Consider the following 12478-nt stretch of genomic DNA (forward strand, 5'->3'; position numbering starts at 1 on the left):
ATGTTTATGAGAAATGAATGATTTGAAGCATCTGTGAAACATTCTTAAAGGCATCTTTATCACTGCATGCAATCACAGCAAGTTTTTTTTGAAAAAGTACGAGTTTATATAGACTTTAAGGAGCTTACCACTATAACTAAAATATGCATTAAAAAATAAAAACTATAGTGAGACACTTCTATAGATGTGAAAGTAACTTAAAAATATGGGCATTCTATTTCAAAAAATAATGTTTCTTTTGTGGTACTTCCTCCGTGTATGTGTGTTTCAATACTGTATTAGCATTATTATTATATGAAACTCTACTCAGAGATTATAGTCATGTTTGGCAGATAGTTTTTAAAAATTTTATTTTGAAAAAAGTTTAGTTTTACAGAAAACTTGCAAAGGTGGTATAGAGAGTTCCTATATACCCTCCCTCCAGTTAGCATTAGGGGAACCTAATGCTAATCTTTTATATAATCATAGTGCATTTGTCAAAATTAAAAATTTACATAGGTTCAATATAATTAATAGACTTCATTCAAAAGCTGCTATGTCCTTTTTCTATTCTAGCATCCAACCCAGGTTACAGTGGGGCATTTAACATTCATATCTCTTCATTTAAACCTCATGGGAGTTTCTTAAGTCTATCCTTGTTTTTCATGGTATTGACAGTTTTGGGGAGTACTGATCAGGTGTTTTGTAAAGTGTCCCTCAATTTGGATTTGTCTGATGTTTTCTTATGATTAGACTGGAATTATGGTTCTTTTGGAAGAATAGCATGGGGGTGAAGTGCCCTTTTCATCACATCAGGGAGTACATGATATCAACATGACTTACCAATGGTGATATTAACCTTGAGCACTTGGTTAAGATGATGTCTGATAGGTTTCTCCAGTGTAGAGCTACTATTTTTTTTCTTTTTCTATACTCAAATCACTCTCAATGAGTCACTAAGTCCAATCTACCCTGAAGAGGAGGGAAATTAAGTTCCACCTTCTGGCAGGAGGAATATTTATGTGTATTATTTAGATTTCTTCTGTAAAGATTTGTGAATTTTTATTTATCTATATATTTATTTATTCATTCAATCATGTATTTATATCAGCATTGACTCAAGGGTATTTATTTTATTCTTTTGGTTATAACTCAATACTATGTTTGTTAATTTTGATGCTCAAACAAAAACAACTTTGACCAATGGGGGCTCTTTTAGGCTGGCTCCTCTGTCCTTTTGACATGCTTCCATTCTTTTTTATTTTTAAATTTTTGAGCACTTCCTTATTTGGTGCTACAAGATGCTTCAGGTTCATCTCGTATTTTCTCTGTTCCACTTCTGAAATAAGCCATTTCTCTGGAGAAATGGATCCTCTTAATGAAGAATGATGCTTAGGAAACAAAATATGAATGATGGGTGTGCTCATTGCTGCTGAGGTGTCACTGCATCTAGACCCTCTAGTAGACAGTGCTAGGAATCATTTCATGTATATTAAAACACATTCACACATCTATATTTCTGTATCTATCTATCTATTAGTATGTTAAAATAAACATGAATTTATACTGACATCTGTGATTCTAATCCAGCACAAAAGGATTCATTTAAATCTGCCACCCCTCGCCACTTATTTATTTGTAATCTCTTTCTCTTACAATGAGAGATTATTCTCTCCCATTATCTACAATTTATTTAATTATTTGTTCAAATCTGGAATATATATAAAGTAGTTTCAGAATTGCTAACTCATTGCCCTGTGAGAAAAAACAATACAAATTAAAGTACAATATTTATGTGCAGCTTTGGTTTTTTGTTGTTGTTGTTGTTTTTGTCTTTAGAGTGTCAAGTACAATAAAATGACCATTTTCCAAAGATACTGAGGAGAGCTCCTTCTTCCACCTCTTGCTCCCTTCAGTGAGTTTATGTTATAGACATTTGTAATACAGTTAGATTCATTTGTTACAGTGTACATTCCATCCTGCATCCCTTATCATCCTAGTTGATTTTCAAAAACATTTTAATAAAGTAGTATGCAATTCTATGTTTTCTCCCCCCTTTTGCTTGCTTTAGGTTTAGTTTTCTCCTCTTTCTCTAGTTTCTTAAGTAGGGAGATAAGTTATTTATTTTAGATTTTTGTTCTTTTCTAATACCAGCATTTAATGCTATAAATTTTCCTCGAAGCACTGTTAGCTGCATCCCACAAATTTTACCATGTTGTATTTTCATTTTCCTTTATTTCAAAATATTTAAAATTTTCCTCGAGTCTTCCTTTTTGTCTCACAGATTATTTAGATGTGTTTTGTTTAATTTTCAAATATGTGAGCATTTTCAGATATCTTTCAAATTTTAGTTTAATCCTGTTATCATCTAAGACCATACTTTGTATAGTTTCTATTGATATTCTTTCAAATTTATTAAAGTTTTTTTTTTTATGGCACAGAAGATATCTTTGTGACTATTCCACGTGCACTTGAGAAGAATGTGTGATATACTTCTGTTGGGTGGGATACTCTATAAATATCTATTAGGTTATGTTAGCTGATCATATTGGTCAAGTCGTTACTGTTTTTTCTTCCTACTTATTCTATCAGTTACTGAAAGAAAAAGCCTCTAACTCTAAATCATGGACTTGATTATTTTTTTTCTTTTCTTTCTTTTTTCTTTTTATTTAACACCTATCAGTATTTGGTTCATGCATTCTGAAGTTCTGTTGTTAATACACATTTAGGATATTTATGTCTTCTTAGAAAATTGACCTTATTATTATTGTCTGAAGTACCTCTTTATCACTACTAATGTCCCTGTTCTGAAGTCTATTTTATCTGAAATTAGTATAGTTATTCCAGCTTTCTTTTGGTTAGTGTTTGCATGCTATAACTTTCTCTATCTTTTTACTTTAATGAACCTATGTCTTATATTTAAAGTGGGTTGCTTTGAAATGACATCTAGCTGGGTCTTGTCTTTTTATCCAATCTGAGAATCTCTGTTGTTTAATGAGTATGTTTAGATAATTCTTATGTAAAGTGATTATTGATTAGGTTGTATTAAGCTATAGAAAGATACTAGCCTTTTACTATTTTGCTTTTATTAGCTTTTTGTTACTTTCCCCCTCTTTCTCTGTACTCTGGGATTTAATTGAACATTTTTTATAATTCCATTTTATTTCTATTTATTTAACATTTATACCTCTTTTAAAAACTTTTAGTAGTTTCTATAGGATTTGCAATACAAATTTTTATTTTTCAATTTAAGTATATTCCTTATAAACTGCATAGAACTGGCTTTTCTTTTGTAGACTCAATTTAATCTTTTATGGGAGATTCAGGCTATTTAGTGTAATGACAAATTCATTTATTTTATGCCTCTCATCTTACATTTGTGTATATTTATTTAATCTGTTTCCCCCTTAATTTTCCTTTCCCTTATTTTTGTTGGTGAGATTAAGTTGCCATTTATTCTATTTTTCTCCCATGGTTAATTTGGAAATTCTTTTCTGATTTTCCATTTAACTTATGGTTATATTCCCTTCCCAGCTCTCATATTTAGACAAATATTTTTTTTACTGCTATTTGGAAACAAGATACCATGTCATTCAGCAAGATGCCCTATTTCCTTTTGTTCCTTACTCCTTCATAAAAAGAAAACTATCGGGATGATTTTACTTATCTTTCCATCCCCCTACCCCAACCTAAATTTTAGAACATTATTTCCTCCTGTCCTTACCCCTACCCAGACTTCTAAGTTTCAGTTAGACAGTTTAGTGTTTTTGGTTCTGGACTATAATTAGAACTTTCTTTGCTGTATGTTTTCTCAGCTTCAAAAGACATAAAAAACACTCATATAACATTTTCCTGTTATCCTACAGTATCTATCTATCATCTATCTACCATCTATCTATCTATCTATCCTATTTATCTATCTTTTGGAGTTTATTATTCACCCTGGTTCCTTCTTCTCTTCACCTCTCCTCATTATACAGTCTGATTTTTGACTCATTTGTTATTTGGTTAGAGTCCTTATTTATTTATTGTTGATATGGATTGAGTGATTACTCTCTGATTTATTGCAGTCTAAAATTATCTTCCATCTTGATGTGTGACTAATTTCTCTCCATCAGTAATCTCTAGTTTGGTAGCTTCAAATGTTGCAAATGAGAGGTCTGATAACTGTCTGATTAACTTTTATTTATTGGTAATCTCTTTTCTGTCTTGACGTGTGATTTCTTTATTTATACTTAGATTTCCATCTTTTTTTTTCTGAATGTGCCATATTCCACTTAAAAGGCAAAAAAAATGGTAAGATACTTAGCAATAAATAAAACAATGAGCGTGTAAGATCTGTATAAAGGAAACAGCATAATTCTAATGGAAACTCTAAAATAATGTATCTGGAAAAGAAGTTGTCAGTATTGTATAGAAAGACTCAATATACTATAGGTATCAATTATTTATAAAATAATGTACACATTTAATGGAATCCAAATCATTCTTAGCAACTACATAAACTGATTTAAAAGAATTTTGGAAGAATAAATGTGCATGAATAGTCAGGGAAATTCATAAGTAGAAAAGTCATGAGGAAATTTGTACCCTAAAAGACGTCAGAACATACTATAATTCTACAAGAGTGAAAATTATTAGTCATTGAAAGGAATTTACACATAGATTAATGGAACAGAACAAATATTCAAGAATGTATCAAAACATAACAGATATATATATATGTAATAAAGGTGACACTGAATATCAATGGGGAGAAGGTGGTTTATTCAATAAGAAGTGTTGGGACAATGTGATAAATGTCTTTAAAAAATTACTCACTCCTTACCTCCTTTCTTTCAATAAAATGCATTTCAGATAGATCAAAGACTCAAATGAAAAGTTCAAACTAAGTTATTAGAAGAAAATAAAGATTAAAAAATCTCAGAGGGAGGAAGGCCTTTTTAAATGTGACACATAATTTAGAGACTTAAGTAAGTTAATAAATTTGCATTAAAATGTACATGGGAAAAGCATCATAAACATATACAATGGACAAATAATAAATTGAGAAAAAATAATTTGTAAACACGTATTATAGAGCAAAGGCTAATGTTCTTAATATGTAAGGAATTCATCAAATTAATGATAAAATTATCAGCAACCCAGTAGAACAATGGGAAAAAACCTGAACAAATGGTTTATGGAAAAGGTAATTCAAATAACTCTTAAAAAGAATTTTTAAAAAGCTTAATATCATTCATAATAATAGAAATACTATTAAAACTACAATGGGAGGGCTTCCCTGGTGGCGTAGTGGTTGAGAGTCCGCCTGCCGATGCAGGGGACGCGGGTTTGTGCCCCGGTCCGGGAAGATCGCACATGCCACGGAGCGGTTAGGCCGGTGAGCCATGGCCACTGAGTCTGTGCGTCCGGATCCTGTGCTCCGCAACGGGAGGGGCCGCGGCAGTGAGAGGCCCGCGTACCACACACACACAAAAAGAAAACTACAATGGGAAACCACATATAAAGTTTTATACATGCCAATGCCAGTGAGAGTGTAGGAATATATACTCCCATACATTGTTTTTGTATGAGTCAAAATTGATATAATTTCTATGGTGGGCATTTTGATATGAAGTTCTGTACATGATCTATTACTAAGTAAAGAAAGATCCAGAAGAGAGTGTATAGTATTATGTATCCATGCATGTATATTGCATAAAATCTCCTTGGAGCTATACATAAGAAACTGCTAAAGTTGAAGAAGAGAGGTCAAAGAGTGTACTAGTTTGCTAGGGCTGCCACAGCGAAGTACCACAGACAGGGTGGCTTAATAAAAATTTATTCTCTCACAGTTCTGGAAGCTAAAAGTTCAAGATCAAGGTGTTGGCAGGCTTTATTTTTTCTGAGGCCTCTCTCTTTGGCTTATAGATAGCCACCTTCTTGTTGTGTATTCACATGGGCTTTCCTTTGTGAGTACACATCCCTGGTGTCGTTTTTTGTGCCCAAATTTCCTCTTCTTAGAAGGATCAGATTGGATTAAGGCCTACCCAAATGACCTCATTTTAGCTTAATCACCTCTTTAAAGGCCCTGTCATATAGTCACATTCTGAGGTATTGGGGATTAAAGCTTCAACATATGAATTTTTGGAGGAGACCACAATTCAGCCCATAACAAAGGGTAACTTACTTTTCACAATAGTCTCTTCTATCCTTTTGAATTTTGTATAATTTGATGTTATACCTCATTAAAAATAAATAACTTCAAAACAACTGCTAGGGACCAAATGTTTATGTCTCCCAAAGTTCATATGTTGAAACCTTATTTTCCAATGTGATGGTATTTGGAGATAAGGCCCTCGAAAGGTAATTGGGTCATGAGTGGAGCCCTCATCATAGGATTAGTGTCCTTATATGAAGAGACATGAGAGAGCTTGCTTCCCTTCTTTCTTTTGGCCATATGAGGATACAGTGAGAAGGCAGCTATCTATGAATCAGGAAACAGGCTCTCACCAGACACAGGATCTACAATTGTCTTGATCCCGAACTTCCCAACCTCCAGAACCATGAGAAATAAATGCTTGCTGTTTAAGCCACCCAGTCTATGGTATTTTTATTATAGTAGCCTGAATTCAAAAACTGACTCAGATAATGACCTTGTAATAAAAGATATCAAGCCGAAAATTTGACTTCCTATTGGCCCAGTAGAAGAGGGCTCTATACAATTTGGTGTGACAGTTAACTTGAATATTAAACTTGAATACAGGTGAGTGTCAGTTTAGGTGAAAATATGCTTGAATTCATGAAAAAGATTATTTACTTTGTAAAGTATTTATTATATGATTACTTTAAATGGAAAGCTTTCAATATGATTCACCTTGCAGACATTTTCAGAAGTATTTTACTGCGTAAAGAGTATCACACCTGAACAATTTTATTAATTTAACAGTTTAAACTGCCAAAGTAATATAACAAGATTTTCATGTAGAACAATTTTCATTCTTTGACATTCTATTCTCCTTTGAGTTACATAGGTTATGTATCTGTTTAACAGTGAATTCACACTTATATTTGAACAGAATTCAAAATGGAATGAATGGAAATTCTCTTAATGCAGTAGCCATAAAAAGGCAGTTGTATATATTACTCACAGATATTGCATAACTACCATGATAATCTAACGACTATGTGCTTCCTCGGAGGTTTTGAAGAACAGCATGAATAGCCATCTTTCTGGTTTAAATATAGACATGTCTAGAGGCAAGGGGCTATTTGGGTAGTTCTTAAGATCCCATTCTGCCTTGTGATTACTGTAGCAACAGTTGTAAAGAGAACACATAAGCTACACCTTCTGTAAAACCTGATACATAATTTGGAATTTTTATAAAGATAGATACCAAACACAATTTCATCTACTAAATCATTTCTTTTTTAAGGTAAATATAGGACTACACTAAATGTTAATGAAAAGAAGGTGTCATCAGATCACGATCCATTAATTGCTGATTTTTCATGACAGTTCTTTAAATTCTAGACTACACACCACTATCTCAAGAAATTAGAGAGATGTTTATGCTCTTTAGAGCTGGCATTATATCAAGGCATGAACTAACTAGTGTTTTTCACTGAGAATGCATTCGTGCATTCACTGAGAATACAGTTTGTGAAAAAAGTGGTCTGCAAATGCTCTTCTTAGTTCTGTAATAATTAGGGTAGCTACCTGTAGAAATTTTCAGTTGTAACTAAATCAAAGATCATTTCTCTTAGGGATGGGGTAACTGTCTTCAGGGAAGCTATAGTTTTTGAGTAATGACAGTTGCATAGAGATCCTTTTCAAACACATAAACACATGGCCCATCTCTCCCTCGAACACCATGGCCCTCACTTCACACTTGACGAATACATTTGTATATACCATAGTAGGAAACTGGATTAAGTATTTTGACAGCAGACATATATTTGTACTTAACTCGACAAGCTATAAAAGGCTACATGAATTCTAGACTTAAGAAGAAAATATTAAGTACAAGTAAGATCACAATTACTGATGCTTTTAGTATATGTTTACTCCAACCTGGAGTATCTAGAGACAGATTCCTTCTTTTGGGGAAAATTAGACATACTTCCCCAAAGAACTGAAATCATACTAAATCAAGAACCCAGCTAGAAAGACAAATTCAGGTTTCACTAAATGATACCACCACCATTATTGTATTGTAGCCATTCTACTAGATTATTGCCACACTCAAATCATGCATTAACCACTATTTTGGAATATAGTTTATCATGTTAGAGTAGGTCACATTTCTGGCATTCTACAAGTGAAAATATAAGGGCAAACACTTCAAAATGATGTGCCTGGCTTTTGGTACAGCATAGATGAGCTCCAAATTAACATGTTCAGGTACAACAAATACTCTTGTTGCTGTACATAATTTCTGATGTGTCCCCTCAGCCACAAGAAATAGAGGAGCAATATTTTTGAGAGTGCCGTAAATTAGGTGGTGACCATTTGTTCCTACAAAAGTAATATTTTTCCATCTGCTGGCAAACAGCTTATGAATACAAACAGCAGATTTCCCAAATGCCTGTTTAAAAGTTTCAGTCCAGTATTTGTGGCATCATTTTACCTCACCTATAGATATTGCTCTCTGAAGCTGCCCATTATAGCAAAAAAGGCAAAACTGGAAAGACCCGTCCTATCAGCTTGTGTGTGATTGTGTGCGCGTGTGTGCGTACGCATGTGAGTTTTCTTCTTTTCAGTGTCCCTTTGTTTTTCCTTTGGCTTGGTTTCTTGACTCCCTGGAAACCATGACTGTGCCTGTCTCTTACCTTCCTGCTTTTGGGTCCAGCTTAGGTATCTGGTTTCTAGCCATGAATACATCATCTGCTGGCTATTGGTCTTCTATTAGGAGGGTCTGTCTGTGTCCCCTTCTTTCCTACCAAGATGCAATGTGGACCTCTTTGATTGCCCAAGGGCACTCAGTTTTGGCTTTAAACTAAGTGTATACCCATAGAGGCTACCATAACTCAGTCCTGCCAACAAAAATGTTATTGAACCCTATATAGACTTTTGAGGGCTGAAAACAATTTAAAATTGGAAAATTCATCAGCATAATCTCTGCAAAAGTGGGAAAGAGTTAGTCTTCCCAGGAGTCCCTATGACTTGAGGGAATAGTCTTGGGAGGAGACTTAAGGCTTGCTTTCTTGTCAGTTTTGTGATCTTGAGCAAACTTTTTCTTAGGAGAACTGGTATAATGCAAACCTTAAGGAGGTTGGCAGACACATAATTGGCATGGATTGAATGGGTTCCTACTTTTAGAGGAATTATCTTATCTCACCTTATAAGATGCACATTTGACCTTATTTTTACTAAGAAAACTGAGTTTCGTAGAAGTTTATGTGACATATCTAAAGTCACAGCTATGACGTGACACCTCAGGAGTTCCAACCCAAGTCTGGATTTGTATCCACATAGCCTTTCTATTACATTAAAGTTGGCTGTGAGGATGCAAAATAAAAGCATAAACAAAACAAACAGCAAGAACAACAAAACTTATTTAAAGATACTGAAGAGTAACTATGTTATAAATAACTTAGCAGAATTAGGAAGAAATTTACCTTTTGAGTAAGACTCTATCAAGGGTGAAACTGTCCAAAGGATTATTTGATATCACTCTTAATACACTATCTGGGAAAGTTTGTTTTGAGTTTTTCTTAAAACTTATAAAGTTTTAAATAAGATTTTAAGATAAAGGCTATTCTTCAAATAATTCTTTCTTATGTCAAGTTCTTGGCAAGGAGCTACATTCAACTGCTGCAGTACAAAGAACTGGCAGTTGCAGCAGTTTCTGAACATTCTGACTCTTTGCTGTGTTAAACCTGGTCTCCCTCCTTCTATCTGGTAAGGTTAATCTGGCAAACTCTTACAGTAGCAGTATTCTATTAGACACTCGCAGAGCTCAGCATGCAAAGAAACACTTGGGGTTGAATTGTCTGATCTGGGTCTACATGAGACTCAATGAAGTTGATTTTCCTGGTCATAATAAGATTGTATTTTCAGAAAAACAAGTGCCTTCAGCTGGTCTAATTTGGTACTCTTATTCCTCAAATATTTTTATTAAGGAAGACAGTAAAGCTTAGATTTTCCCTCTTCCCTTTGTATCATCAGCTGTGTTTGAAGTAGATTTTAATGTTGTTTTTACCAAGGTTCCACCTTCAGACAGCAGCTTTCATCACCAGGTTGGAGTCCTCGTTCAGCATTTTTAGAGCAGTCAGGGGTGAGGCCTTCCTGCTCCCACAGCCCCATTAATAAAGGGAGAGCTGGCTCTGCAGCCACTGGCCACGGCTCCCAGCGCAGCCACCGATCACAAGCGCAGTAGTAAATCAGCCCTGCGTGCTTTCCTAATTTTAGGTTTGGTCTGACTTAATCCATCTAATAGGAAAAACATCTGGTCTAGTTTTACTTTTAATCTGTTCTTTACATCAGGAACCTTATTGCCCTGGGACCAAGTAGTAACAAGAGGTCGGTTCTTGTACCTGGGCATGGCTACGCATGGTCCATGCCTAATAAGGGCCTGATTTCCATTTATGCTTTTCAGTCCTTTATAGGCCTTCATTAACAGTAAAGTATTGACAGCACAATCAGTTTGGGGTTGTAAATTCCTGATTAGTGAAAAACCTGTCTTGTGACATATCTTGGGTCAAGGGGAGCTGAATACATAATCTGGGGTAAAGGAGGTGGTTAAAATTATTTTTCAGTGATAAATTTGCAAAGATCTGAGTGTTTAACAGCATTTCCATTAAGGATGAATATTCTAAAATATTGCATCTGAGTTGAATTTCACTTTTAAATGGTTGTATTAGGGCATACAAAATATTATTTTTTAAAAATGTATGGAAATATCTTAGAGGAAGCAATAAAATGCTGTCATATGGAGTCAGTTTAGTTTCTGTTTATATTAGGCATACAAGAAAGCACAGCCTATTTAACCTTTTTGAAATGACCATAAAATGACTTCATTTTAACATTTTTGACTATAGTAAGAAGCAGTTTGGGGTTTTAGAAATCATTTCAATGAAAAGGGCCAGGGGTCATTTGGTTTCCCAAATAGCATTTTCCACTTACTTTGTTTTCCTCCTGACATTCATCTCTAATTATTTTTCTACTCCTAGGTCTCCTCCTTCCTGATGCCCTAACTTCCAGAACTCTTTCTCTCTCCCTTTAGTTTTTGAGAGAACTTTGATATAGTGTGAAGATGGATTTTCTGATTGAGCAGAGATCAATTGTTGCAAAGATGCCTATCTCTCCACTCGGCTTTCTACTCCTCTGAATTGGTTAGAAAATCACGGACAACATGAGGTAACAGGGGACTCTGTAGGAATTAACTTTAAATAGCCCCAGGCCTAAAAGCTCTTCCCAAATCTACAGTATGTTAGGGGACTTTCACTCCCCAAAGTAATGTAGCTGTTTATGCACTCCTACCTCTGAGTTCCTTTTAACTGGGGCCAGTGGAGGAGTGCCTAAGCAACATTACTTCGGCAAGCAGGAATTAATTATTGAAATCAATTATTACATCTTTCTGATGACTGCAGTCAGTCCTCAGCGAGTTGACATAAAAAATACTTGTCTCAATGGCTGTCTCTGTGAAAAAAGACTGAAATAAATCAAAATGAAAGGGAACTGACTTTAGACTTGGTTCCATTCCATCTCTTAGGATTTCTCAAAAACTTTACTATTTGGGAGTTAAAAACAGAAAGATTTTAACTCTTTCCTTCCATGGATGGAGAATTACGTTTCCTACATAGTAAAAGAACATTTTTTTTCTCATAATGTGGAGAGTTGTTTTGAATTTCTGACACGTAACTGTTAAAACTGCTTTGAAAGTGACTCGAGCCTTGCCAGCATTGGTGCCGTCTGAAGGCTGAACTGGTATCTCTTGAATTCGCTGACTGTATTCCTTGCTTCCTAATCTTTGCCAGGCATGCCTTCTTCCTTTTAATTTGTTTATCTTGGAAACATTGAGAATTTACTTGGCAGGCACTCTCTAATAGGCGAGGTCATTTACCATTAACAGACTTTTTAGTATATAGTAATAATATGGGTGAACATTCAATGGGAGTATTTCACAAGGTTCTCTGGGAACAGAGGGTCACCTTATGAGTAAAAACAGTTAAATGTAAACACACTTCCATTAATTTCAAGTTGGGTTGTCAACTTTTTTAAATCGTGAAACTAACTCGTCATCTATGAGAAACTGATTGATTTGCAATAGCTTTTGGAGATAGTATGATTCTTAGAAAATAAATGAAGATAGAGCCCAAGACTGGAATATATGCTTGGTCATTCCCCTGTGCAAACTTACTACTCAGCGGCAGGGAAAATTTGAGGACCCAGCAAGCTTGAGGCCCTACTGATACATGAAAATGTAAAAAAAAAAAAAAAAAAAAAAAAAGGGAAGTGCTTTTGAGGCAAATTTGAAAAGAAAGGGATAGGTTTTCCCTTAGAATAGAAAGG

General features: G+C 34.6%; 1 long non-coding RNA gene across 1 annotated transcript in view; it reads left to right on the plus strand.

The window, feature by feature from the left end:
- Positions 1–11374, plus strand: part of LOC307182792 — a 279819-nt gene extending 268445 nt beyond the window's left edge. Inside the window, exon 4 of the long non-coding RNA XR_013827262.1 lies at positions 11190–11374. This is a non-coding gene — a long non-coding RNA (uncharacterized lncRNA). The remainder of the gene's footprint in view (positions 1–11189) is intronic.
- The last annotated feature ends 1104 nt before the right edge of the window (positions 11375–12478 follow it).

Source organism: Stenella coeruleoalba (assembly GCF_951394435.1).
Source record: "Stenella coeruleoalba genome assembly, chromosome: 2".
Classification (NCBI taxonomy): domain Eukaryota; kingdom Metazoa; phylum Chordata; class Mammalia; order Artiodactyla; family Delphinidae; genus Stenella; species Stenella coeruleoalba.